Source organism: Balaenoptera physalus (genome assembly GCF_965194825.1).
Source record: "Balaenoptera physalus genome assembly, chromosome: 3".
NCBI classification, from domain to species: Eukaryota; Metazoa; Chordata; class Mammalia; order Artiodactyla; family Balaenopteridae; genus Balaenoptera; species Balaenoptera physalus.
Window position 1 is genome coordinate 156,473,056 of NC_138890.1, and position 26,313 is coordinate 156,499,368.

Genomic DNA, 26,313 nt, shown 5'->3' on the forward strand with positions numbered 1-26,313 from the left:
TCTGAGTAATACTATCTTTTATTTGCCCCACTTGTACCATATTTCTTTTTAATCTTATTTCTTTTGGATTTTTAAAAATTGCATTTTAGTTCTATATGGTTTTGTAGTTATACATTCTTTTACTTTTCTTAATGAGGTTAATTATAGATTATAACATGCATCTATGAGTTTTTTAACTTCCTGAAAAATTGAAAGATATTAGAACATTTTAACTGTTTTCCATTCCCTCATTGAATATGCTATTATTGTTTTCTGTTACACCTATCTATATATATGCATATGTTTATATGTGTATGTATCTGTGTCTATTTGTGTAATGTTATGTAAGTATAATTAAACTCCATAAATTTGTTTTGACAGTAGTATTCATTTAGAAGTGCCACATCTTATAGTTTATATTCCTCTTTATTCCTTCCTATGTCTCAAAATTTCAATGTTAAATTATTTTTCTTCTGCCTAAAAGTCAACCTTTAAAAATAGTAGTATGACACTAAAGATGACAAGTGTTCTTTTTTTGTCTATTTCTTTATTTAAAAAAATATTTTTAGTATCTTTATTGGAGTATAATTGCTTTACAATGTTGTGTTAGTTTCTGCTGTATAACAGAGTGAATCAGCTATATGTATGCATACATCACCATATCCCCTTCCTCTTACATCTTCCTCCCACCCTCCCTAACCCACCCCTCTAGGTGGTCACAAAACACCAAGCTGATCTCCCTGTGCTATGAAGCTGCTTCACACTAGCTATATATTTTACATTTGGTAGCATATATATGTCAACACTACTCTCTCACTTCATCCCAGCTTATCCTTCCCCCTCCCCATGTCCTCAAAACCATTCTCTATGTCTGCATCTTTATTCCTGTCCTTCCCCTATGTTCTTCAGAACTTTTTTTTTTTAGATTCCATATATATGTTTTAGCATACAGTATTTATTTTTCTCTTTCTAACTTATTTCACTCTGTATGACAGAATCTAGGTGCTTCCACCTCACTACAAATAACTCAATTTCGTTTCCTTTTATGGCTGAGTAATATTCCATTGTATATATGTACCATACCTTCTTTATCCATTCATGTGTTGATGGACACTTAGGTTGCTTCCATGTCCTGGCTGTTGTAAGTAGTGCTGCAATGAATACTGTGGTACATACCTGTTTTTGATTTATGGTTTTCTCAGGGTATATGACCAGTAGAGGGATTGCTGGGTCATATGATAGTTCTATTTTTAGTTTTTTAAGGAACCTCCATGCTATTCTCCATAGTGGCTGTATCAATTTACATTCCCACCAACAGTGCAAGAGGGTTCCCTTTTCTCCATACCCTCTCCAGCATTTATTGTTTGTAGATTTCTTGATGATGGCCATTCTGACTGGTGTGAGGTGATACCTCATTGTGGTTTTGATTTGCATTTCTCTAATGATTAGTGTTGTTCAGCAACCTTTCATGTGTTTGCTGGCAATCTGTATATCTTCTCTGGAGAAATGTCTATTTAGATCCTTTGCCCATTTTTAGATTGGGTTGTTTGTTTTTTTGATATTGAGCTGCATGAGCTGCTTGTATATTTTGGAGATTAATCCTTAGTCAGCTGCTTCGTTTGCAAATACTTTCTCCCATTCTGAGGGTTGTATTTTCGTCTTGTTTATGTTTTCCTTTGCTGTGCAAAAGCTTTGAAGTTTCATTAGGTCCCATTTGTTTATTTTTGTTTTTATTTCCATTTCTCTAGGAGGTGGGTCAAAAAGTATCTTGCTGTGATTTATGTCATTTATGTCATAGAGTGTTCTGCCTATGTTTTCCTCTAAGAGTTTTATAGTGTCTGGCTTTACATGTAGGTCTTTAATCCATTTTGAGTTTATTTTTGTGTATGCTGTTCGGAAGTGTTCTAATTTCATTCTTTAACATTTAGCTGTCCATTTTTCCCAGCACCACTTATTGAAGAGGCTGTCGTTTCTCCATTGTATATTCTTGCCTCCTTTATCAAAGGTAAGGTGACCACATGTGCGTGTGTTTATCTCTGGGCTTTCTATCCTGTTACATTAATTTCTATTTCTACTTTTGTGCCACTACCATACTGCCTTGATCACTGTAGCTTTGTAGTATACTCTGAAGTCAGGGAGCCTGATTCCTCCAGCTCTGTTTTTCTTTGCTTTGGCTATTCAGGGACTTTTGTGTTTCCATACACAAAAGTTGCTTTGGCTATTCAGGGCTATTCAAGGACTTTTGTGTTTCCATACAAATTGTGAAATTTTTTGTTCTAGTTCTGTGAAAAATGCCAGTGGTAATTTGATAGGGATTGCATTGAATCTGTAGATTGCTTTGGGTAGTATAGTCATTTTCACAATGTTGATTCTTCTAATCCAAGAACATGGTATATCTCTCCATCTGTTTGTGTCATCTTTAATTTCTTTCATCAGTGTCATAGTTTTCTGCATACAGGTCTTTTGTCTCCTTAGGTAGGTTTATTCTGACGTATTTATTCTTTTTTTTTCAGTGGTAAATGGGAGTGTTTCCTTAATTTCTCTTTCAGATTTCTCATCGTTAAGGTACAGGAGTGCAATAGACTTCTGTACATTAATTTCGTATCCTGCTACTTTACCAAATTCATTGATTAGCTCTAGTAGTTTTCTGGTAGCATCTTTAGGATTCTCTATGTATAGTATCCTGTCATCTGCAAACAGTGACAGTTTCACTTCTTTTTTTCTGATTTGGATTCCTATTATTTCTTTTTGTACTCTGATTGCTGGGGCTAAAACTTCCAAAACTATGTTGAATAACAGTGGTGAGAGTGGGCATCCTTGTCTTGTTCCTGATATTAGTGGAAATTGTTTGTTTGTCACCATTGAGAATGATGTTGGCTGTGAGTTTGTCATATATGGCCTTTATTATGCTGAGGTAAGTTCCCTGTATGCCTGTTTCTGGAGGGTTTTTATCATAAATGGGTGATGAATTTTCTTGAAAGCTTTTTCTGCATCTATTGAGATTATCATATGCTTTTCATCCTTCGATTTGTTAATATGGTGTATCACATTGATTGATTTGCATGTACTTTCCTTGCATGAACAATCCTTGCATTCCTGGAATAAATCTCACTTGATCATGGTGTATGATCCTTTTAATGTGCTGTTGGATTCTGTTTGCTAGTATTTTGTTGAGGATTTTTGCATCTACGTTCATCAGTGATATTGGCCTGTAGTTTTCTTTCCTTGACATTGTTGTCTGGTTTTGGTATCAGGGTGATGGTGGCCTCGTAGAATGAGTTTGGGAGTGTTCCTCCGTCTGAAATATTTTAGGAAGAGTTTGAGAAGGACAGGTGTTAGCTCTTCTCTAAATGTTTAATAGAATTTACCTGTGAAGCTATCTGGTCCTGGGCTTTTGTTTGTTGGAAGATTTTTAATCACAGTTTCAATTTCAGTCCTTGTGAATTGTCTGTTCATATTTTCTATTTCTTCCTGGATCAGTCTTGAAAGGTTGTGCTTTTCTAAGTATTTGTCCATTTCTTCAAGGTTGTCCATTTTTTTGGCATATAGTTGCTTGTAGTAATTTCCAATGATCCTTTGTATTTCTGCAGTGTCAGTTGTTACCTCTTTTTCATTTCTAATTCTGTTGATTTGAGTCTTCTCCCTTTTTTTCTTGATGATTCTGGCTAACGGTTTATCATTTTTGTTTATCTTCTCAAAGAACCAGCTTTTAGTTTTACTGATACTTGCTATTGTTTCCTTCATTTCTTTTTCATTTATTTCTGATCTGATCTTTATGATTTCTTTCCTTCTGCTAACTTTGGGGTTTTTTTGTTCTTCTTTCTCTAATTGCTTTAGGTGTAAGATTAGCTTGTTTATTTGAGATATTTCTTGTTTCTTGAGGTAGTTATTGCTATAAACTTCCCCTTAGAACTGCTTTTGCTGCATCCCAAAGGTTTTGGGTCATCATGTTTTCATTGTCATTTGTTTCTAGGTATTTTTTTATTTCATATTTGATTTCTTCAGTGATCTCTTGGTTATTTAATAGCATATTGTTTACCTTCCATGTGTTTGTATTTTTTACAGTTTTTTTCCTGTAATTAATTTCTAGTCTCGTAGTGTTGTGGTTGGAAAAGATACTTGTTATGATTTCAATTTTCATAGATTTCCTGAAGGTTGATGTGTGACCCAAGATATGATCTATCCTGGAGAATGTTCCATGAGCACTTGAGAAGAAAGTGTATTCTGTTGTTTTTGGATGGAATGTCCTATAAATATCAGTTAAGTCTATCTGTTCTAATGTGTCTTTTAAAGCTTGTGTTTCCTTAATTATTTTCATTTTGGATGATCTATCCATTGGTGAAAGTAGGGTGTTAAGTCCCCTACTATGATTGTGTTACTGTCAATTTCCCCATTTATGGTTGTTAGTATTTGCCTTATATATTGAGGTTCTCCAATATTGGGTGCATAAATATTTACAATTGTTATACCTTCTTCCTGGATTGATCCCTTGATCATTATGTAGTGTCCTTCTTTGTCTTCTGTAATAGTCTTTATTTTAAGGTCTATTTTTTCTGATATGAGAATTGCTACTCCAGCTCTCTTTTGACTTTCATTTACATGGAATATCTTTTTCCACCCCCTCACTTTCAGTCTGTATGTGTCCCTAGGTCTGAAGTGGGTCTCTTGTAGACAGCATATATATGGGTCTTGTTTTTGTATCCATTCAGCCAGTCTATGTCTTTTGGTTGGAGATTTTAATCCATTTATATTTAAGGTAATTATAGATATGTATGTTCCTATTGCCATTTTCTTATTTGTTTTTGGTTTGTTTTTGTAGGTCTTTTCCTTCTCTTGTGTTTCCTGCCTAGAGAATTTACTTTAGCGTTTGTTGTAAAGTTGGTTTGGTGGTGCTGAATTCTCTTAGCTTTTGGTTGTCTGTAAAAGTTTTAATTTCTCCATTGAAAATGAATGAGATCCTGGCTGGGTAGAGTAATCTTGGTTGTAGGTTTTTCCCTTTCATCACTTTACATATGTCCTGCCACTCCCTTCTGGCTTGCAGAGTTTCTGCTGACAGATCAGCTGTTAACCTTATGGGGATTCCCTTGTATGTTATTTGTTGCTTTTCTCTTGATGCTTATAATACTTATTCTTTGTATTTAATTTTAATAGTTTGTGTCTTGGCATGTTTCTCCTTGGATTTATCCTGTATGTGACTCTCTGAGCTTCCTGGACTTGACTGACTCTTTCCTTACCCTTGTTAGGGAAATTTTCAACTATAATCTCTTCAAACATTTTCTCAGACCCTTTCTTTTTCTCTTCTTCTTCTGGGACCCCTATAATTCGAATGTTGGTGTGTTTAATGTTGTCCCAGAGGTCTCTGAGACTGTCCTCAATTCTTTTCATTCTTTTTTCTTTATTCTGCTCTGTGGTAGTTATTTCCACTATTTTATCTTCCAGGTCACTTATCAGTTCTTCTGCCTCAGTTATTCTGCTGTTGCTTCCTTCTAGAGAATTTTTAATTTCATTTATTTTGTTGTTCATCATTGTTTATTTGCTCTTTAGTTCTTCTAGTCCTTGTTAAATGTTTCTTGTATTTTCTCCATTCTATTTCCAAGATTTTGGATCATCTTTACTATCTTTATTGTGAATTCTTTTTCAAGTAGATTGCCTATTTCCTCTTCATTTGTTTGGTCTTGTGGGGTTTTACCTTGCTCCTTCATCTGCTGCATATTTCTCTGTCTTCTCATTTTGTTTAACTTACTGTGTTTGGGGTCTCCTTTTCACAGGCTGCAAGTTCGCAGTTCCCGTTGTTTTTGGCATTTGTACCCAGTGGGTGATGTTGGTTTAGTGGCTTGTGTGGGCTTCCTGGTAGAGAGGACTGGTGCCTGTGTTCTGGTGGGTGTGGCTGGATCTTGTCTTTCTGGTGGGGAGGGCCATGTCCGGTGGTGTGTTTTGGGGTGTCTGTGAAGTTAGTATGTTTTTAGGCAGCCTCTCTGCTAATGGGTGGTGTTGTGTTCCTGTCTTACTAGTTGTTTGGCATGGAGCATCCAGCAGTGGAGCTTGCTGGCTGTTGGGTAGACCTAGGTCTTAGTGTTGAGGTGAGGATCTCTGGGCAAGCTCTCACTGATTGATATTACGTGGGGCCAGGAAGTCTCTGGTGGTGGTCCAATATCCTGAACTTGGCTCTCCCACCTCAGAGGCTTAGGGCTAACACCAGGCCAGAGCACCAAGACCCTGTCAGCCACACAGCTCAGGGTGGTGAAATAAAAGATTCATTTTTTTAAAATTTAATGCTATGTGAGTCTGGAATTTTGGAGAAGTTTGTGTTGAAATATGTTTTCTTTGTTTGGGAGGATGAAATTATATGGTTATATACAGTTTTCAATTTATGTGATTCATTCATAAGTCAAATTAATAATTTTTAAAACAAAAGCAAAATCAATCCTGCATTATTATTCACTATTTGACATTTTAAAGATAAAAAGTTTCATTTATGAAAGAGTTTTGCAAACTTTTATGAAAGTTGGAATGATTGGGCATTTGAAACCAAGAATATTTAAGAATTAAATTAAAATAAGCCCAAGAGAATGCCATCAACAGTCAAATATTATTACAATTGTTGTAAATGTCATACAGGTCTGCTATTAATTTTACTGGTATTCTTTATGTAGCATCTGAAAAAGTAATTTTTCTGTAAAATTTTACTCAAAATGTTCATTTATTAGTCATTTATATTTAAAGATCTTTTTAAAAACCTATTCATAGGTATAAACTTTTATATTTTTTATTTTAAAGTTTATTAGTGTAGAGAAACTCTTTTTACATTAAATAAACTTGAAGCTAAAAATATATTTCTACATTTAAATATGGCATTTTACACTTCATTTTTAAAGTAATCATATAAAAGTCCTGAAAAAACACTTATTCTAATTTTAGAAGGTATACACCTACATATATTCCTGAACATTCTTTTAATGATAAAATTTTGATTGTCATAGGAAAGTCCAAGCATAGTTTAATAGTCTATAGAAGTTATCAGATGTGTAAGTACATGTTATCAAGTAATATTTGATATGTAGGATACAAATAAATGTTGCTGGAAACTTTTTCAATCTGATTTTTAAAAAATCTTATTTTAGTCTAACCAGTACAACAGTGACATTTCACTTTACACTTTTCCCCTTAATACAAGGTATGTCTTGCCTTCTCTGTTTATAATATTTATAAATATTTTCTTTCTAGCACTATTTTAGAAAATAAATTTAACTGCAGGCTTGGTAATACATTATTTATTAATACTTTTTTCTTTTAGAATAATTTTAGGTTCACAGCAAAATTTTAGGGACGGTAGAGAGATTTCCCACATACCCCCTAACCCAACACATGCATACTCTTCCCCATTATCAGCATCACTCATCAGAGTGGTAGATATGTTACAATTGGTAAAGCTACATTGATACATCATAATCTCGCAAAATCATAGTCAAGTACTGGACATAGTCAAGTACTAGAGTGAGCCCTAAGGGCTCACTCTAGTTGCTGTACAATTCTTTGGGTTTGGACAAACATATAAGACATAGAGCCATCATTATGGTATCACACAGAGTATTTTCACTGCCCTAAAAACCCTATGTGCTTTGCCTATTCATCCCTCCCTCTACCCAGTCCCTAGCAACCACTGATCTTTTTTACCTTCTCCATAGTTTTGCCTTTTCCAGAATGTCATATTGTTGTAATCATGCAATATGTAGCTTTTCAGACTGGCTTCCTACACTTATGAATATTATGTTTATTATATGATATTATAATATATAATAGTATATATTATGTAATATATAATCATATTATGATAATTATGTTGTATATACAATCTTATATATCAGTAATATACATAGGCATAAGTAATATGCATTTAAGATTCTTCCTGTCTTTTTATGGTTTGATAGCTCACTTTTTAGCATTGAATAATATTCTATTGTCTGAGTGTACCACTGTTTTTTTATCCGTTCATCTACTGAAGGACATCTTGATTGCATTCAAGTTATTTGGCAATTATGAATAAAGTTGGGTTAAACATCCTTGTGTAGGTGTCTGTGTGAAAATACATTTTCAACTCTTTGGGTAAATACCAACGAGTACAATTGCTGGATCATATGGTAAGAGTATGTTTGTTTTGTAAGAATCTAGCACACTGTCTTCCAAAATGGCTGTATTATTTTGCATTTCCACCAGCAATGAATGAGAGTTCCTGTTGCTCCACATCTTCACCATCATTTGGTGTTGTCAGTGTTCTAGATTTTGGCCAATCTAATAGGTGTGTAATGATATCTCATTGCTGTTTTAATTTTCATTTTTCTTGATGACATATGATGTGGAGCATATTTGCTTATGCTTATTTTCAGTGAGGTGTCTGTTAAAGTCTTTGACTCATTTTTGGTCCTATGGTTTATTTTCTTATTATTGAGTTTTAAGAGTTCTTTGTATATTCTAGATAACAGTTCTTTACCAGATGTATCTTTTGCAAATATTGTCTTCCAGTCTGTAGCTAGTCTCTCATTCTCTTGACATTGTCTTTTGCAGAGTAGAAGTTTTTAATTTAGTGGAATCCAGCTTATCAATTATTTCTTTTATGGATTATTCCCTTTGGTGTTGTATCTAAAATGTCATTATGAAATCCAAGGTCATCTAGGCTTTCTTCTTTGTTACCTTCTCCAGCTTTTATAGTTTTGCCATTACAGGGAGGTCTGTGATCATTTTGAGTTAATTTTTGTGAAGGGCACTAATATAAATTGTATTGTGTTTTCAATTTTAGATTCCACTTGTTTATTGATTCTTTTTAGGAAAGCAATGAACTTTGTATCCTACAAACTTGCTACACTTGCCTACTTCCAGGAGAAGTTTTTGTCTATTTTCTCAGATTTTTCTACATAGACAAGCATGTCAGTGATTTGTTCAGTGGAGTGAGTGATTCAGTGATATCTGATGAAATCTCACAGCTGTACCTTTCTCTAGAAAATGTACTAACTCTTACTAATTTGCAACTACATAAAGGGGAGCTGTTTTGTCCAAAAGATTATGCTGATGTGTGTGTGTGTGTGTGTGTGTGTGTGTGTGTGTGTGTGTGTGTGTCTTACCAAGGCATGCAGAGTACTTGCCTCTTCCTCTGATCAGGTTTAATTAATATTATATCATAAATATAGAGGATCAATGTGATGTTCTGCAGAATACCTAAGTGTTGTAAGTATGGTGTAAGATAAACCATAAATATACTAAGGGGCCTACCACAGATGTGATATTTTGGGAGTTTTAGTATTTTTGTGACATGCTGGGATATCCCTTGTAAAGTTAAAGACAAGATAGAACAATCAGTACTTCCTACCACTTTAAAAGAAACACAACACATGGTAGACTTCCTTGAGGTTTGCAGGCAGTATATTTAATGCTTGGAAGAAAACTCTGAAACTAAGATCTGTTTATCAGGTTACATGAAGGGTTGCTTATTTTGAATATGTTTCTGAGCATGAAAGGTCTCTGCTGCAAGTCGACACTACAGTACAAGCAGCCTTGCCGCTCAGGCCATGTGAATAAACTGATACCAAGGTATGAGAGGTATATGTGGTAAGAAGTGAGGCTGGTGAAATCAATGACAAGGCCTAATAAGAGATTCACACACTGATCCTTAGAGTCCTGGCACAAGGACCTGCTGTCTCCAGAAGATAATTATGCACCATTTGAAAAGTACCTCCTTGCAAGAAACTTTACATCAATATACCAAGCAGTCAGGATTGACCACTAAGTTTAAGTTCAGGTGAGCCCAGAAGGCTATAGACTAGAAGTGGTCAATCTAGAACTGGGTTCAAGGGGTCCAGAGGGCACATGTAAACTGCACAAAAGATGATCAAACTCCCATGTTATTTTCCACTATTGTACTGATAATTTTTTGTCAAATGACATCTGTGACCTTATTGGGATTTCCTATACCTAGCTGATGGAGAATGGAAAAGCCCAAGGTTAATGCAAGGATAAATTAGCTTAGTATGGGTGTGCATGTCATGGTCTGCTTATGTTCTATAGTCCTAAGCAAGCTTGGCCCTGAAAGACAGTGGTGAAGGGTGTATTCTCAGTAGGCAGAGTTTGGGCAGTGTTACTGATCATCCACTTTGTATAGAAAGAGAATTGTCCTGAGGAAAGTATATACAAGAGGCATGTGGATGGACCTATAAGACACAAAATATACTGTATGAATATTTGCATCAAGAGTCAATGTCCTTCAGAGAGCATCAACTGCAGAAAAGGCATTAAACCACCACGTGCACAAGACACCTTATTAAATTAAGTGTCATTAAATGTCAGCCAGTCTTCATCACTGGGCATCCCAGTGCTTGTGCCATAGATTATGAATGGAACAGCCATGGTAGTATAGATGGAGGTCCAGCAGCTCGCGATCTTAAACCAGTGTGATGTCGTTCTTGCTGGTGCTGAGTATCTGACCTGTCAGTACCAGAGAACAATGCTGAGTCCACAGTACAGCACAATCCCTCAAGTAGGAGGACCAGTAATTTGGTGGCAATTTGGTTACAATGAACTCCTTAGAATCTGGAAAGGGCAATGACTTATCCTGAATTGTCACTCATTCTAGAAATAGTTTTGCTTTCCATTTGTGCTGTGGCTCAGCCAGCTCCACTACTTAAATACATACTAATGTGGGTTCTCCTATAACATATCCTCAAACTAAGGATTCTTAACAGCAAAAGTACTGCAGCAGCGTGCACATGACCATGCATCAGCCACAAACTTCACTGTCCTGAAGCTGTTTGTCTGATTAAGCAGGTTCACAGCCTCTTGAAGAAACAGGTGAAATGCCAACTTGAAGATGAGTCTCTGAAAGGATGAGATGCTGTCATTCAGAGTGTGGAATAATCATTAAAGCTATGGCTGTGATACAGTGCATTGTTTCCAATAGATGGAGTACATGGGTCTGGAAATGAAAGAATGGAAGTAGCAGTGGTTCCACTCGCCAGCATTCCAGTGACTAATTTGTGCTTCCTGTCTCCTCTAGACCCTTTGAGTGTAGAGTAGGTCACTTCCACAAGGAAATACACTAAGATTTTCACTAGACTTAAAGCTATAACTGCTGCCTGGTATCTTTGGGCTCTTTATAGCAGTTGATCGACTGGTTCAGAAGGAAGCTACTATACTACCAAAGGTAATTAACTGCGACCATCATGAGGGTTGCTGTTCCATAACAAGGGCAGGGCAAAAGGTACACGGCAGTCAGGAGATCCTGTGGGTATTTCTTGGTACTTCTGTGCTTAACTTTAATTGTAAATGGGTCAGTAAATAGACACACCTGATAAATACACAGTAACCAAGGCTCAGAATCCTTAGGGATCAGAATTTCCACCATGCAACCACAAAGACCAGTAGAAGTACTAGTTAAATGTAAGAGGGGTCTTGATTGGGTAGCAGAAAAACTAGATGATACGTATCAATTACAGCCTTAGACCAACTGCAGCAGCATGTGCTGCAGTTCATTGCAATAACTTTTCTATTGTAAAACTTCTCTTAAGTTGTGGCCAACCTTTGGCCTGGATGAAACGAACTAAACGTGAGAGGGAAGCAGATTTGAGCAGTACAATGCGTTGACCATGGTGGAGACTAATGATGTCGCATTTAGATCCCTTTTATTAGGACAGTGTATCCTAGCTGCCTTAAGGGTTGTCTCTTACTGGTTCATAGCTTCCTCCCTTTCAAAGGTTTACTGTTGTCCAAATAAAATAGGTTATGCTCGCTGCAGGGGGCAACCTACAGTCAATGATTGGCTGACAAGGATGCTTAACGCCTTCCTCTTGCCTCAAGCTGAGGCCTATTTGTTGGACTCTTCATGCTCTGGGACATCTCATGAAATCAGACTGAAGCTACTCCCCTGCTATGATCTCATCCAACTTTTACCCTATTCTGCTTATTTCACTCACTTTCTCCTGAAATGAAGAGAGAATTCCTTCAAAAAACCATGTGCAACTAAAACCCTGTATCAGCCTCTGTTTCCAGGAAAGCGAAATTAAGACACTTTGTGACCATGAGAGTTTAAATTAAAAGTACGAATTTTCAGCTTTCTCAGTTGTAATCTATTAAAGGTACAGTTGACCCTTGAACAATGTGGGGGTTAAGGGTCCTAACCCCGGCAAAGTTGAAAGTCCGGGTATAACTTTACAGTAGGCCCTCTGTATCTGTGGTTTGGCATCTGCAGGTTCAACCAGCCCTGGGTCATGTAGTACTGTAGTACATATATATTGAAAAAAATCCACATATAAGTGACTCCATGCAGCTGTTCAAGGGTCAACTGTATATGTTCCTGCCATCGCTCTGTAGGTAGAGGTTTCTACAAAATCAGCCACTCTATAATTCCTAATACCCTGCCTTCGGTCAGCTGAGTAGTTGAATGTTGCAATAATGGTGTCTTCTATATGTTATTGTATCACACGGTACAATTTTCAAATGCTGAGAAGAGAGATAATTTGCTTGGCTCTGATATGGAATATATATTCTGGCCTTTTCCTAACTGTATCTTGTACCACTGGTTCAGGCATTTATAGAATAGGATTCTTGTACACCTGATCTCATGTCACTTCTGTAGACTACAGTCCAGGCTCCCAGGACTTTGGACTTCTTACCACAAAACTGAGCTGATGTCTAGGCCTGGCATTGGCTTTGTCCCAAAATGTGTTGCCCTGAGGGCAGACCATGGTACTGGTGAGTTAATCCCTAGGCCTGAGAGAAAGTTATGCAGCTGCTCCTTCAGAAAGTGCTAAAATGTGAGGTGCGGATGTACACAAAGGCAAGTGCAAAGCCCCTTGTCATATATGGTACAGACCCAGAGGCACTGAGGCTCAGGGTGCTGGCTCTCCTCATATCATCATGTTCCAGGACAGAATTCTTAAAAGTGAGGATTGGAAACTCACACCTGACCTTTCAGTGACTGTAAAGATATGTTTTCAAGGTAGAAGAATTGAACATTATTTATTAATGGCTTTAGCTTGTTTAGATATTTTAATTATTTAATCAAATACATATATATATATGGATCTTATACTCTTGCAAATGTTAGGTTGAACTTAGTATTGCAATCATTAGTTTAGACCATAATTTCTATATTTGAACCCAGGTAACATATTTGTATAATGAACATTACAATATGTTCAAGCATTCCACATGCACAACTTTTTCCCTTTGTTCATCTTCTTCATCTACACATTTTTTGTACTTACATGCCTGAATTGTGAAATGCACATTAACTCATCTTTTTTACAAATACATTTCATTTTATTCAATACTATCCCCACTACTAACCTCATTATGTCTATTTGTATTATTTCTCTGTTCTTGACATAGTTTGTAACACCTCTCTATTTTGTATCATATGAGAACCTTATTAATATTCCATTTACTTGCTCTTCTAAAATTCTTAATTAAAATGCTAAACAGTATATTAAATCAGATGGAGGCAAAGAATGACCTCTGTGACAGACCATAAGACAACTTCCTCAATGTAATATTGCTATTTATCATGTTTCTTGATATATTACTTCAGATAATTTTCTGTGACTGTGAAATCAATTTAATATTTTCTTAAAATACAGTTTTGCTTTAAAACTTTACTTATGGATCTCAAGGTCATCATTATAACCTGTAAGAAATAGACTTCTTCCATTTTATAAAAATCATTAAATAAATGTTGTATGATGAATACTTGTCTTAATCAGGATTCAATTTAAGAAGTGTTTTGTTTTTCAAAACACTATCATGAGCCATAATTAATGTAGAAAACATAGACTTTTGGTTTAGTATATTTAAAAAATGGGATTGTTGTAGGAAAATATGAATACCTTGTAGGAATTTGTTCAATACATGTCTATAATGTTCATTCTTTCTTTCCTTCTAAGCTCACTGTATTAGGGCACTGAGGTTTTTACTTAACAACCAGAGACTTACTTAACATTTTAAAAAATGGCTGAATAAAACTCACTCACTAACTCAGAAGAAACTTGGAAGACTATGACACTCATTCAATGTAATGTGGAAATCATCATTTCAAAACAGTGGAAAATTTTGAACTGTTTCATGTGTTCATATAAGAATTTACTTGAACCACTCACTCCACTGAGCAAAACGTACGTTGAAGGCATATTGTCCTCCTTATTTAAAAAACATCTCAACTAAGTATTCTGTTTTTCTAACACCACAAGAGGAGTGGTTAGGGATGCCACATTTTCTGGTTGTTAGTTTTTCTTTAAATATAATTTGGGGTCATAGGGTACCTAACAACCATTTTTTTTTACACATTCCAGTGTATATTACTACTTTAATATCCCTAAAATATATCAGTTAAACATCCTAACATGTACGAAATACATTTAAAGGGACAGGGATGAGAATAAAAATGTTAAAAGGCACCCCATAATAATCAACATCTTGAAACATTTACTTAAAATTATTTAATTAAACATTTGCAAAGTATAATCATGTAATTTAAATGAATGCAATTAAAGCAAGTTTTAAGTAAACCATAAAACCTATAAAATTTGAATAATTATAAAACATAGAACACGTATTTCGGAGATTATTGGAGATTATGAATAATTGAAGATTATGAATACACATCTTTTCAAAAGCTTATGCCTAGTATTATGGAACGCCATTACCATTCCCCATTTAAACCTATGATACGTGAAGCTTTTAAAAGTGAATAATGGACACAATAATGAATAATACAGGACAATGTTCCTGCCCTCATAGGCCAAAATGGGCAAAATTTTACAAACTAATGAATATTATGAGAATTCCTGAGAGTGAAAGTATTGGAAATATAAGCAGTATAATTGGAGATGATGTGATTGAGGGACTGAGAGAGTTTATTTATTTAAGAGGATTAGGAAAACAGATACTTCATCATGATTTTCACCAAACTTCTAGAATTTAATGAGTTGTATGTGTATATCTTACAATGAATGAATCCACTAGCTTATGAGGAACTTCAAATTGGGCCCCCAGAACAGAGGAAGAGCCTCCAGAACTCTACGGTGATTTATGCTGAAATATTTCAGCACTTGGCAGAGAACAGAACTAATTTGAGTTATTTTAGTAATTTAAGTTGTGAAAGCTTATTTTACACAATGAAAAGTAGGTAGTATGATAATGACTATGATGATAATTAAGTCTACGTTGAAGTATAGGTTAAGATACTGTCTTCTCTGTGTCTATCATTATATGCAAGGTAATACTGTATACATATTTATAACATTTCCTTCTCTGTGTTTAACTATTATAAACAAATAACTTTTTCAATTTCATCTTAACTCTATTGAATGTCTTCATTCAGTGAATAGTATATATAAAAATATGTGTGAAAATAAATAAATTGAAAATAGTTGTCATAGTAAAAACAAGCAGAAATGCAATAACAATATAAGATATAGTATAAAAGTATCCCTCAGCATCCTCTCTTTGTTTTTGATGTATCTATCTTTCGTCACAAAAATAAGAAATTATGTAATAATGATTTGCAATTTTGTATATCAAAAGTGGAGCCTTAAAAAAAGGTAGGTATCTACATTTCAAACTTATTGGGTCCAAAATATATTGTCAACCCCATTAAATTCCTTAAATCAGGTGCCTAATTAAAGTTACAGACATTCTGTCCAGGGCTTCAGAGTTTGCCAGTTATTCTTCCAAATAGATGAGCCAGTTGTTGAATTATAGATTTGTGCTGTGGAAAATTATTATATTAGTTGTAGTCATATATTCATTGACTTTATGTCTAAATGGAAAAACTGAAGGCTATTATACATATTAAAGTAGAGTAGAAGAAACTATAGAACTTGACCATTCTCTTTTAAAACCAATATTTACTTCATCTTTTTATTGTGTGACTATAGCACCCATAGACTGTATCTGGCATCTAAATGTCAATTTAACCTTCAGGCTTTGCAAATTTCATCCACATTAAACTATATCTCATAAGTGCAGAATGTCACAGAATCTAAATGTATGCTCTAGATCTTTACTTATAATCACTCTGCTGTTAGAAAAAAAAAGTTAATATTACAGTGTTTATATTCTGGACACCTAGGGCATAAATAAATTTTATTTCTTAGATGAGTCACTTAAGAAACGAACTTGTTCAGGAAATACTGGTTTCAAGTCTATGAAAAAGGAAAAAAAAATGTTTGGAAGGGAATCAGGGTATGGAAAGATCAAAATGAAAGTTCACACTAAATGATGCATCTTTTCATTCAAGTAAATGTCAGCTATCAGTTTCAGAGCACTGTCCTTATTTTTAAGAATAAAGCCACGAATACAGTGGAGAATATGATGAAAATAAAGATCATAAAACTTTGGGAATTAATAAAATTCTTCATTGCAGAAAAGAGGGTGATTTCTTTTAGCACACAGGACATAGGGGTCATTTTCAGAGGCTGTCTTTGGAAATGTAGCCTTTTAAGTGGCATTTCATTCTGTAATATTAAAAAGCAATTTTTATAGGCCAGTTTTTCTTTCATCTGAAGTCAAGTGGAATGTAGAAATATTTCTACAAAATATTTAGAGAAGAAATATTCTTTTACCTCTTTACCTTTGGGATAGCCACCCAAAGAGTTTTTTTGATCTAAAACCTAGGAGCAATTTGATGGTCCCTAATCAGAGAAGTACAGCTGAAACAACTGAACAATAAAAAAGGTTATTAAGCTACACTTTACTCCCAAATGATATGGCAGGTTTCCTGCAGGTAATCCGTGTTATAAACCATCAGTGTCAGATAGTAAGTTGTACGGGCACTGGGTGTGTAGAAATCTTGCCTGACGTGTTTGGATTTTATTTCTGATGCTTCCAGAAATTATATTTTACATTATTTGCAATCCTCATGGAACCATTGATGTTTTAGATAATTTTGATCTCATAAAAATGTTTTGTAATTCGTTTGGTTCGTTTTAATTATTGGATAATTTTTTTTTTTTTACTTTATTATTTTAATCAAATTAATGGCAAAACAAAGCAAACTTGAAGACTGAAATGCACTTCATAATCAAGGGTTATCAAAGAAAACACATAAGCTTTATATAAGAAAAATTCCCAGAGTAATTACTTTTATTAGAACACATTTGCTTTTGGAGTAAACACAGTTTAAAAATGTAAAAATAACATTACATTATGTTTCAAGTTAATTTAACATAAAATTTAATATAATTTTAAAAGAGGATGGACTAGTTTATAATTATTACATTTTAGCAACATGATCTTACTTGGACCCAAATGTACACAACAATTCCTGATTAATGCTATCAATTTAGGATATTGATGGATGTTCGTATTAATATCCCAACTCCAAATGGTTTGAACAGTAAGACATTCATTAGTCTACTTCAAAATCTGAAGGTATGACTATTTAAAGGTAGGTTAATTCAGAGACATAAAAAAAGACATCCATCCACTACACAGGATTTTTTCATCCTCTACTCTGCCTTCCTCAGCATTTTGACTTTTGTGTGAAGGTAGAAATTTTCCCCAGAGATCCCCCTGCAGATTCCACCTTGTGTCCTTTGGCCAGAATGGCATTATTATATGTCCATTCTTAAATGAACTACTAGCACCCAGAAAGGAATGACCATGATTATTTTTACCTAATGAAAATTAATCACTACCCTTGGGGAGGATGGGGGGAAAGGGTGTGGACAAAGGGAGGGGGCCTCCATAGAAGAAAGGAAACAAGTACTAAGTGATAACAAAGTGTATTTTTCACACCAACGATACTGGGAACAGTTGGTTTATTAGAAGAAACTTTGTGAATCAATAAACTGATTTGACCCCTCCTGCAAACCCAAGGGAAGGAAGAGAGAGAGAATTATTCAAAATGAGGAGATTACATGTATTTTCTCCAGAAAAGATAGCCTAGCATTGATTTTTAAAAGCTAGTTGGTCCCAGAAAGTAGGGCAGGATTTGAAGATATTTTTAATAATATTCTGTCTGTCATGAATTTGAAAAAAACAGTACTAAAATATATTTGAGTGATATGAGCAGTGCTGACATGCCTCCTACTTTTTACTTTAAATCATGACTATCTCTTTTAACCTTTGATTTTAAGCCTTTAAGAGACACATTTTATATTTACGTGGCATATTCAATTTAGGGATCAAGAAGCAGTCCATAAATTGATTTACTAACTATAGACCATGTTCTGCACTTAATTATTCGCCATTATATTCCTCTTTGGAGTCTTAGGACAAAAAAATGTAGTTTCTCCCAACACTGAAATAAATTCAGTCATGTCTGCTGGGCTATTTGGAAGCTATTCAATCGTATAAATTAACACTCAGTAACAGCTTAGAATTGCTCGCAAACATTTTAACTATAGAAACACATAAAAAGTCTCCTGCTGATATCTAACTAGGGAGAAGTAAGAGAGAAGAGGAAAGGAGAAGACAGGAGGGGAAGAGAAGTGAGGGGAGGAAAGGGAAAGGGAGGGCAAGAGAAGAAAAAAAATCAAGAAGTGTCTTAAGAAAAGTGAATAAGAAGTATTTTAATCTATTTTTAAAAGTTCAATGCACTTAAATCAACTGCTTTACTTAGAAAAAAATCAAGTATGCCACTTTTCTTGTGAATTAAGCTAATTACAGAGCCCCAAAATGTATTTAAAAGGAGCTGTCAATTTTTGGATTAGAAACACATAATGTTCATTATTATAATACTACATTCCTCATCTTTATTCAAGTAATTTCCTGTACTTTTTTATGTGAGCAATAAATTCTAATACAATGGAGTCTCTGAGATTAAAATAAGATCCTATAGTGTTTGAGTCAATCAGAAACAAAATCAAATATTACCTCAGATTTAACACAGTTTTGATTTTAAGAGGCAGTGAAAGACTCAGTTCTCAGCAGGCAGAACTTAGTTTGAATGTACTGCTTGTTCTGCTAAAAAAAAATTTTATTGTTGATGTTGTTTAACAAATCTAAATTTCATTCATTTAGCTGAAGAATAACAATAGTAAAGCATATCTTTGCTAAATCATCTAGGTGTACATATATATGTATTGTACATGAGAGCATGTGAGACTGAATATGTGTGTGTTTCTTGTACAGAGGTTTATATAGATACAAATAAAAATTAAAATTTAATTCAAAATATGTTATTTTAAAACTGAAATCAGTGTGATTTATATTCATCAGTACCTTGATATTTCAGTCTATTTTCAGTAGTACCTAATAATTTTATAAAGCCTTTTACAGAATATGAAAAATGAATTCAAAATTTATTTTAAGCTTAACTAATATTATCTGAAATTTGCTATATATATATACCCAAAAAACCCAAAAAACAAAAAACTAGTACTCAAGAAGAACAAACTGGAAACAAGCAGTTTAAAATGATAACCTATTTTACATAGTTCCAGTTTGCATGGAAAAAAAAATTAATTATTTTTAACTTTAGTTTCTAACATGGTTAAGATACATTTAGGAAAATTTAAGAAGATAGACGTATAGTGAATTAATATTCATTTACATTCAATTATAGTATAAATTTGAAAATAACAAAATCAAAACCATGCTAGTATGTTGGCCATATGTGTGAGAATTTGTAAGTAATATTTCTGGATTTAGATAGCGGTAGAATTCATTAAATACTAAATATAAATACCTGCGTTTGAAAAGTTTTTTTTTTTTTAAATATTAGTTAAAATCTAGAGAACTTGCTTCATAATCATTGTAATTTATCCAGGCAACATGTACAAACAATATGGGCATACATTCTTTATTGATGATTTTAAATAACTCGAAATTCAGATAATTTAAGTGGAAAACAGCCATTGACTCAACATTCTTTTATTAAAATGGTGGACATGATGACCAACCCCTGAACTGTCAGCTTCTTGTTGCCTGGTTGTTGCACTACTATATGCAAAGGCCCGCCTCTGAATTCCATGTGTAGGTATCTGGTTTAAGCTTATTATTTATAAGTTTGGTAAACATATGCGTAAACTCTGAATTTATTTTTATACTATAGGCCAATTTGAAGCGTCCGAGTCCTATAAGTGTGGTTCTCATGTTAAGGCGTATAGGTCAAAAATCCAACACTGTCCTAGAATATTTATGAAGAATATGGTGAGGTACTCATTATAATTTCAGAAGCCCAAAATAATTCCTAGTTTTATCTGTAACTTTTTTTCCCCCTGAACTAGTATGGACCTCACAGAAATAAACTTGAATAGCCTAGGTAAGGGATAGGGAGCACTGATACTGATATTTTCCCTTGGGAGATCTTTCTGAGTTCTGTATGTCTTAAACCTAAACAGGACCTTCCTTTACTAGGATTGTGGAACAGCCTGTATATGCTATTTGTTGTTCTACTTTTTCTCCCGCCTTCCCTCCTTCCCTATCCCCCCTTCCCCTTTGTCTCATGTATTCATGCAACACACATTACTTGTTTAACATGAATATGTGGCTAAAAGTTGGTAGATTCATCAAGACTACCATGATAGTACCATAAAGGATAATAACTGTTTGGCCAGTTATAGAAATCTATTTTCCAAATGTCACATTGTTCATAGACAGTCATGGGTTTGTTTGACAATCACTGCATGCTTAATGTGATATTTTATTGGCTTCTATGGACTCTCATATAATTTAGTTAGAACGAACGACAATTCTTAATCACCCCCACTAAATCAATTCTGAATGCTGATCGATTCTGTAACACAGTATTTTTTTGAAAAGACAGCTCTTTATTCACACTGATAATTCCAATTTTTCTTATATCTTATGGCCTTCATTTTATGCTAAAGAGAGGACATCCTGAAACTTCCTAAAGTAATTCTAAACTTGTTCAAGTGAATATTTTTTGATCTCTAAAATCCAAAATTCAAAATTTGGACCACATATAATAATTTGTGTATATTAATAAGCCCATGTACCTGAATAATACAATCTGAAACTTTGAATTAAAATCTTGTTTACCAGTAGAGAGGCAAATTCTAGCCTCATTTAGCCATTGGTTTACTAGACATATGACTCCAAATCTTAAAACCAGAGAAAGCTGAGAAAACTGTATTGGCCTAGTGCCACATTTCAATGACTGAGTAATAAACTCACTTTGTTTACACTGATATGATGCACTTGAAAAACATGAACACATTTCATATAATCAATAAGTATACCATATGTTTTAGTGAAATGTATCAATAGTTGTCCTGAGATTCAGTTATTCATTCATACAATAGATACATAATCAATGCCACATTTGTCAGATATTGTGATACAACAGTGAGATACATAGTAATTATTACAGTATTTATTTGCTGATTTTACAGAGTGAGATGACATCTTGACCAGCTTCACAAAAATAGCATGTACCCAGAAGTGGAACACAGATTTTTTTCCCATCATAACCAGCAGGATACTTATGTTCCATTTCAGAAACACTATGTCTTTAATGAAGATTGAGGAAACATCACTATCATATCAGCACATTTCTAAATGCCCACAACGTAAATATGGAAATACCTTATTGTCTCTGTAATATAACCCTTTTTCAAATGCCTACAGTATTATTATCACGCTTATAGGAAACTGTAATCATATGTTGCTTTTCACTGTAACTATTCTCTCATAGGTATATGTTTTATTTCACCAAAACTACAGGTTATAATACTGATAAAATAATGTGTTGATACAAAGTTAGAATTGAGAACTATTCTCTCAAAGACTCTGGTGGGCATTGATTTTTTTAAAAAAGAAATAATAATAAATCAAGAGGGCAGGAAGAAACTTTTAGAGATGATAGATACGTTTACGGTATAGATTGTGGTAATGGTTTTATGGATATATACTTATCTCCAAACTCATCAAGCTGTGTAAACATTAAAAATGTACAACTTTTCATAATTAATCATATCTCAATAAAGTGGTTAAAAAAATTGTATTTATTCTGTTTATCACTTATGGGCCTTTCTTCCATCTCTTGCATAGTTGAGAGATTAACAGTACCCAAAGAACTTAACAAAACTAATTTAGGAATAAGTAAAGTGCTACAGAACAATTATAAAAAAACTGAAGAACTACTTAGGAAGATTTCCACAAAGAAAAAAACCAGGACAAGGTGAATATCTTCCCAGATTTCATCTTAAGGAAAAATGATGCCCATTTTATATCATCTTATCTTTCACATAAATCATCCTTTTAAAAGACGTTATCATTGTTACCTGAAAAGAATAGTACAATGAAAAGAAATTATATAGAACCATCTAACTTATGAAGATGAATTCAAAAGCATTAACCAGAATTTTGGCAAAGCAAATCTAGCATTAATATAATTTATGAAGTAATAACCTCCATGGTACTAGTGATTTCCTAATTCTCATGGTGAACTCAGAGAAGTTATTGTATTATTTCCTTCATAACCTATATTAATGATACATACATTATTTTATGTTTCAAATTTATATTTGAAAAGTTAATAGAGAAAAGATTTGAACATCTTGCTATGAGTAGCTGTCATTTATAGTGCTTGATATGTACCCATTTTTTAGTAAAATAACGTTCAAAAAGATGATCCAAGAGATCAGTGTGTCTTCTAAACTATTAGACAATCTAAAAATCTTATATGATATCATCAAATCAAAACATAAAAAAAAATTCAAATAACAGCCATAAACAACAACAACAAAGTGAAGAAAATACAGCAAATATGTTTTATCAAGGGCAATCATACCTGCTTTAGAGAGCTATTTTTCACGCACAAAAAATTAATAAAACAAATACCTAATACACTTATGTATTCATTAAAACTCAAGTTCCAAAATCACTTATTCCTAGTGGCTGGAGGTAATTGGATTCTATTTCTTTTAAATATTAAGTGTAAACAGTGCTTACCAAGAATTTAGGTATATACAAGAATTTTGGAGAACTTTAATATCCACTAGTTCACTAGGGTCACTGTTTAGACATGAATAACTGAAAGACCCACCCAGCAATGACTCATTATATGAAAAAAGCCCAAACAAAGCACAAGCTTGGTTCAAGGAAGGGTGTCAAAGGGGCAGGTGTCAAATGAATGATTCTAAGATGCTCAGTACCTGGTATTCAGATTGTCTTTTCCCTTAGTCCACAGTCATTATCAGACCTATGCCTGTGTCTCTTGCTGGTAGAAAGATCTACGATAAAAAGTGAACAAAAGGTAAATTTAGCTTTTTGAATAAAATATTTTGGGGGCAGTGCAATCAAAGATAAAAAAAAATCTGTATTATCAGCCAAAGCTGCAGCAGTGTCTGAAAACTGGATCCTCTACAATGAGCTGGAATTTTGGAGGGAATATAGAGGAATGGTGCCATTCTATAGCAAACATGACTTACACACACTATTGCACTGAGAGCAGCAATGGGTAGTGTGATGAGTCTGAAAAGGAGCAATATATTGAAGGTCAAACCATACCCAAATGGTGATTGATCTTTCTTCAAACTTGATACCTTGTTTGTGGCTCTAATAGCTACTCAGTGTTTGGTAAAAGCTAACTATTTCTACATTCAAAATAATCTAAATGCATAATATTTTTATATACATATTATTATACTATAGGTATATTTTAGCCATCTATAATGGAAACTACAAGAAAATTACTTTTGACTTTACATTTTTACCTTTATTCTTTTTTTAAAAAAACAGGCTATGCCAGTCAAATGTCAAATAAAAGTGATCTTAAAGTAATTTTGTAGTTTATGAATTTTAGAGTAAATATGTATGTGAGGTATAACTGAATAGTACTTTCACAAATTATATCATTTTCAAGAGCATTTCAGGTATGTATGTGTTTACTCTTATAGCTTCATTTTATAATTATTCTATATTCATTATGAATCATTTAGTAATGATATAACAGCTTTTTGACCAAGACGTTATATATATAATTAATAGAGATATGAAAAAATGTCTCTGCATGCTTGGATTATGTCATTTTTATTGTTGTTTTAATCTTTTATGTATAAAATTCTCTCAGTTAATATTCCTTTAAATTAGAGTTTTGAAAGTTTTTTCATCTCAGAACCTTTTTATATTCTTAAAGAGAAAAAAATAATCCCAAAGATGTGATTTTTAATGTGAGATATATATATATATATATGATTTGTATTATATTAATCAATAAACGTGAGAAACTTTTTAAATTTATGATTTAAAAACTGATCTATGAATCAGTTTTAGAATACCAAAAATAAACCCATTACATACTAATGAAACTGCACTCCTTCTCGTGTGGGACTCAAACCCAGCCAAAACTCAGATTGTGACTCGGACCCACAGGCTGGAATTTAACCCACCCGCACCTCAGATTGGGACTTGAACCCATGATCCCTGACTAGAAGGGGACTTGAACCCACTGTCTTTTGATTAAAACCGCTCACCTCATGTCAGGATTTACTGAAGCTCAGGTTCTTTTGTCTGGTTACCGAAAGAACTCAGTGAGAGGGAAAGCAGCAGGCAAAGGGTGAGTTTATTAGCATAGGATGCTTGTGAGAGATACAAGCGGGCTGGCAAGGGAGCGCAGCAGCCTGGAGAACAAAGAGGGCTACATTTTTATAATCAAAGAAAAAGCGGGGAGGGGAGAAGACCACCTTCTTCCTCATTCTTGGGCAGACGTCAAGGCTTACATCATTAGTCTCTCCTTTGGCCCTATATGGTTTAGTGGGGACTGTCATGGTGCTATTTAAATCATACGTATATTAGCAAAAGGGTGGTAATGTATACCAAAATATTGTAATTTATCTCAGATTTTGGTATAATGTCCCCTTTCACCTAGTTTCTTTCTCCTTTCACCTGTATTTTTATCTTGTCTACATCAGAAGTGCTACTTTTCCAGGACTAATAACTCTTTGAATTCATGTAACAAGATTCAGACCCCATATGTATTGTCTTGTGTTTTAATTATCAGGACTTGTGACTTGAGTGTATATGGAGCTTGGATGCACCTGGTCTTCTTCAAGGTAGTGTAGATTGTTGTTACATTACTAGATTCTTTTCTCGAGTGGTCATTAGCTTACAACAGTCTCCCAAACTCCCTTAAAATTCCTTTCTGTCCTTAATCCTCTAGTGGGATTTCTAAACTGACTATTTAATTTATCCTACTCTATCCCTATCACTAACACAATCAACACATTAAAAAAATGATGTTCTCTAAAACAACAATAAATTACTCAGAGAAATGATATTGTTTTATGTTTTTGCACCTATCTTTAAAGTCTACTTTAATAGAAGATAACTTGACTCCTATATCTGTTTCTGCATTCAATTTGTTACAAAATGTTTTTGTCAAAGGATATAAAGGAAATCCAAAAAAGGATGAAATCCAGGAGAGGTTTAGCAGTTAATTAGCTTCTGAGATCATTGTGGATATTCATCCTGATCCAAGCTAAAACTGTATAAGTGAAATATGAAATCATACCAATGAACTTGTCATACTCTACTGAAATCAATGTCTATGTTGCACTGTAAATGGACCTATTACACAAGTATAATTTTGTCCTTTGTTACTTTGGAAAATATTGCTTCAATAGTTATACAGATCTTCTGAAAGTTGATATCACATTTATTAATATTACCATTTATTTCATGGAAAATTCTTTCAGTGTTGAGGAGCCATCAGTTGACAATTTCTAAAATTCTAATTTTTGCCCCAGAGCATTCATTTTGCTAATAGCAATGATCAGAAAAAGTTGTTTTCCTTAAAGTGAGTGGCTCACTTTGCCTTCTCTGTAAAGTGTTTGCAAAACACCCAGGTCTGAATTACCATGATTTCTTTACAAGATTTTTTTTCAGTAAAAATGGTTTCCCTTGGGGGAAAAAAGTATTTAGTTTAGCTCACAACTCAAATAATCACACATGGAGTTTTTGCTGGAGACAAGAAGCAGATGCCCTTAAAGAGGACTTTCAGAGTTTCTTTGGTGGGGATAATGGCGGACTCCAGGAGAGATCACACCAAGGATTACTTCCCAGACTTCTGCTGCCAGTGTCCTTGTGCCTGCAGTGAGCCACAGCCCCTCCTTCCCTCTGCAGGAGACCCTCCGACACTAGCACCCATGTGGTTGACAGGGTCTTGGTGCTCCAGCCGGGGGTCAAGCCTCAGCCTCTTAGATGGGAGAGCTGAATTCAGGACATTGGCCCACCAGAGACCTCCCAGCCCCATGTAACATCAAATGGTGAAAGCTCTCCTAGATATCTCCATCTCACTGCTAGGATCCAGCTCCACTCAAAGACTAGCAAGCTACAACTAGCAAGAGAGGAACACACCCCACACATTAGCAGAGAGGCTGCCTA

The 26,313-nt window shown here is 34.2% G+C and overlaps 1 long non-coding RNA gene and 1 pseudogene across 2 annotated transcripts in view; one reads left to right on the forward strand and one right to left on the reverse strand.

Annotated features, from left to right (window-relative positions):
* Positions 1–26,313, reverse strand: part of LOC309656910 — a 251,817-nt gene that overhangs the window by 84,021 nt on the left and 141,483 nt on the right. The gene's annotated exons all lie outside the window — the stretch shown is intronic.
* Positions 10,385–26,313, forward strand: part of LOC309657018 (protein lin-28 homolog A pseudogene) — a 46,494-nt pseudogene continuing 30,565 nt past the window's right edge. The window contains exon 1 of the transcript in view: positions 10,385–10,504. The product of the transcript in view is annotated as a protein lin-28 homolog A pseudogene (transcript). The remainder of the gene's footprint in view (positions 10,505–26,313) is intronic.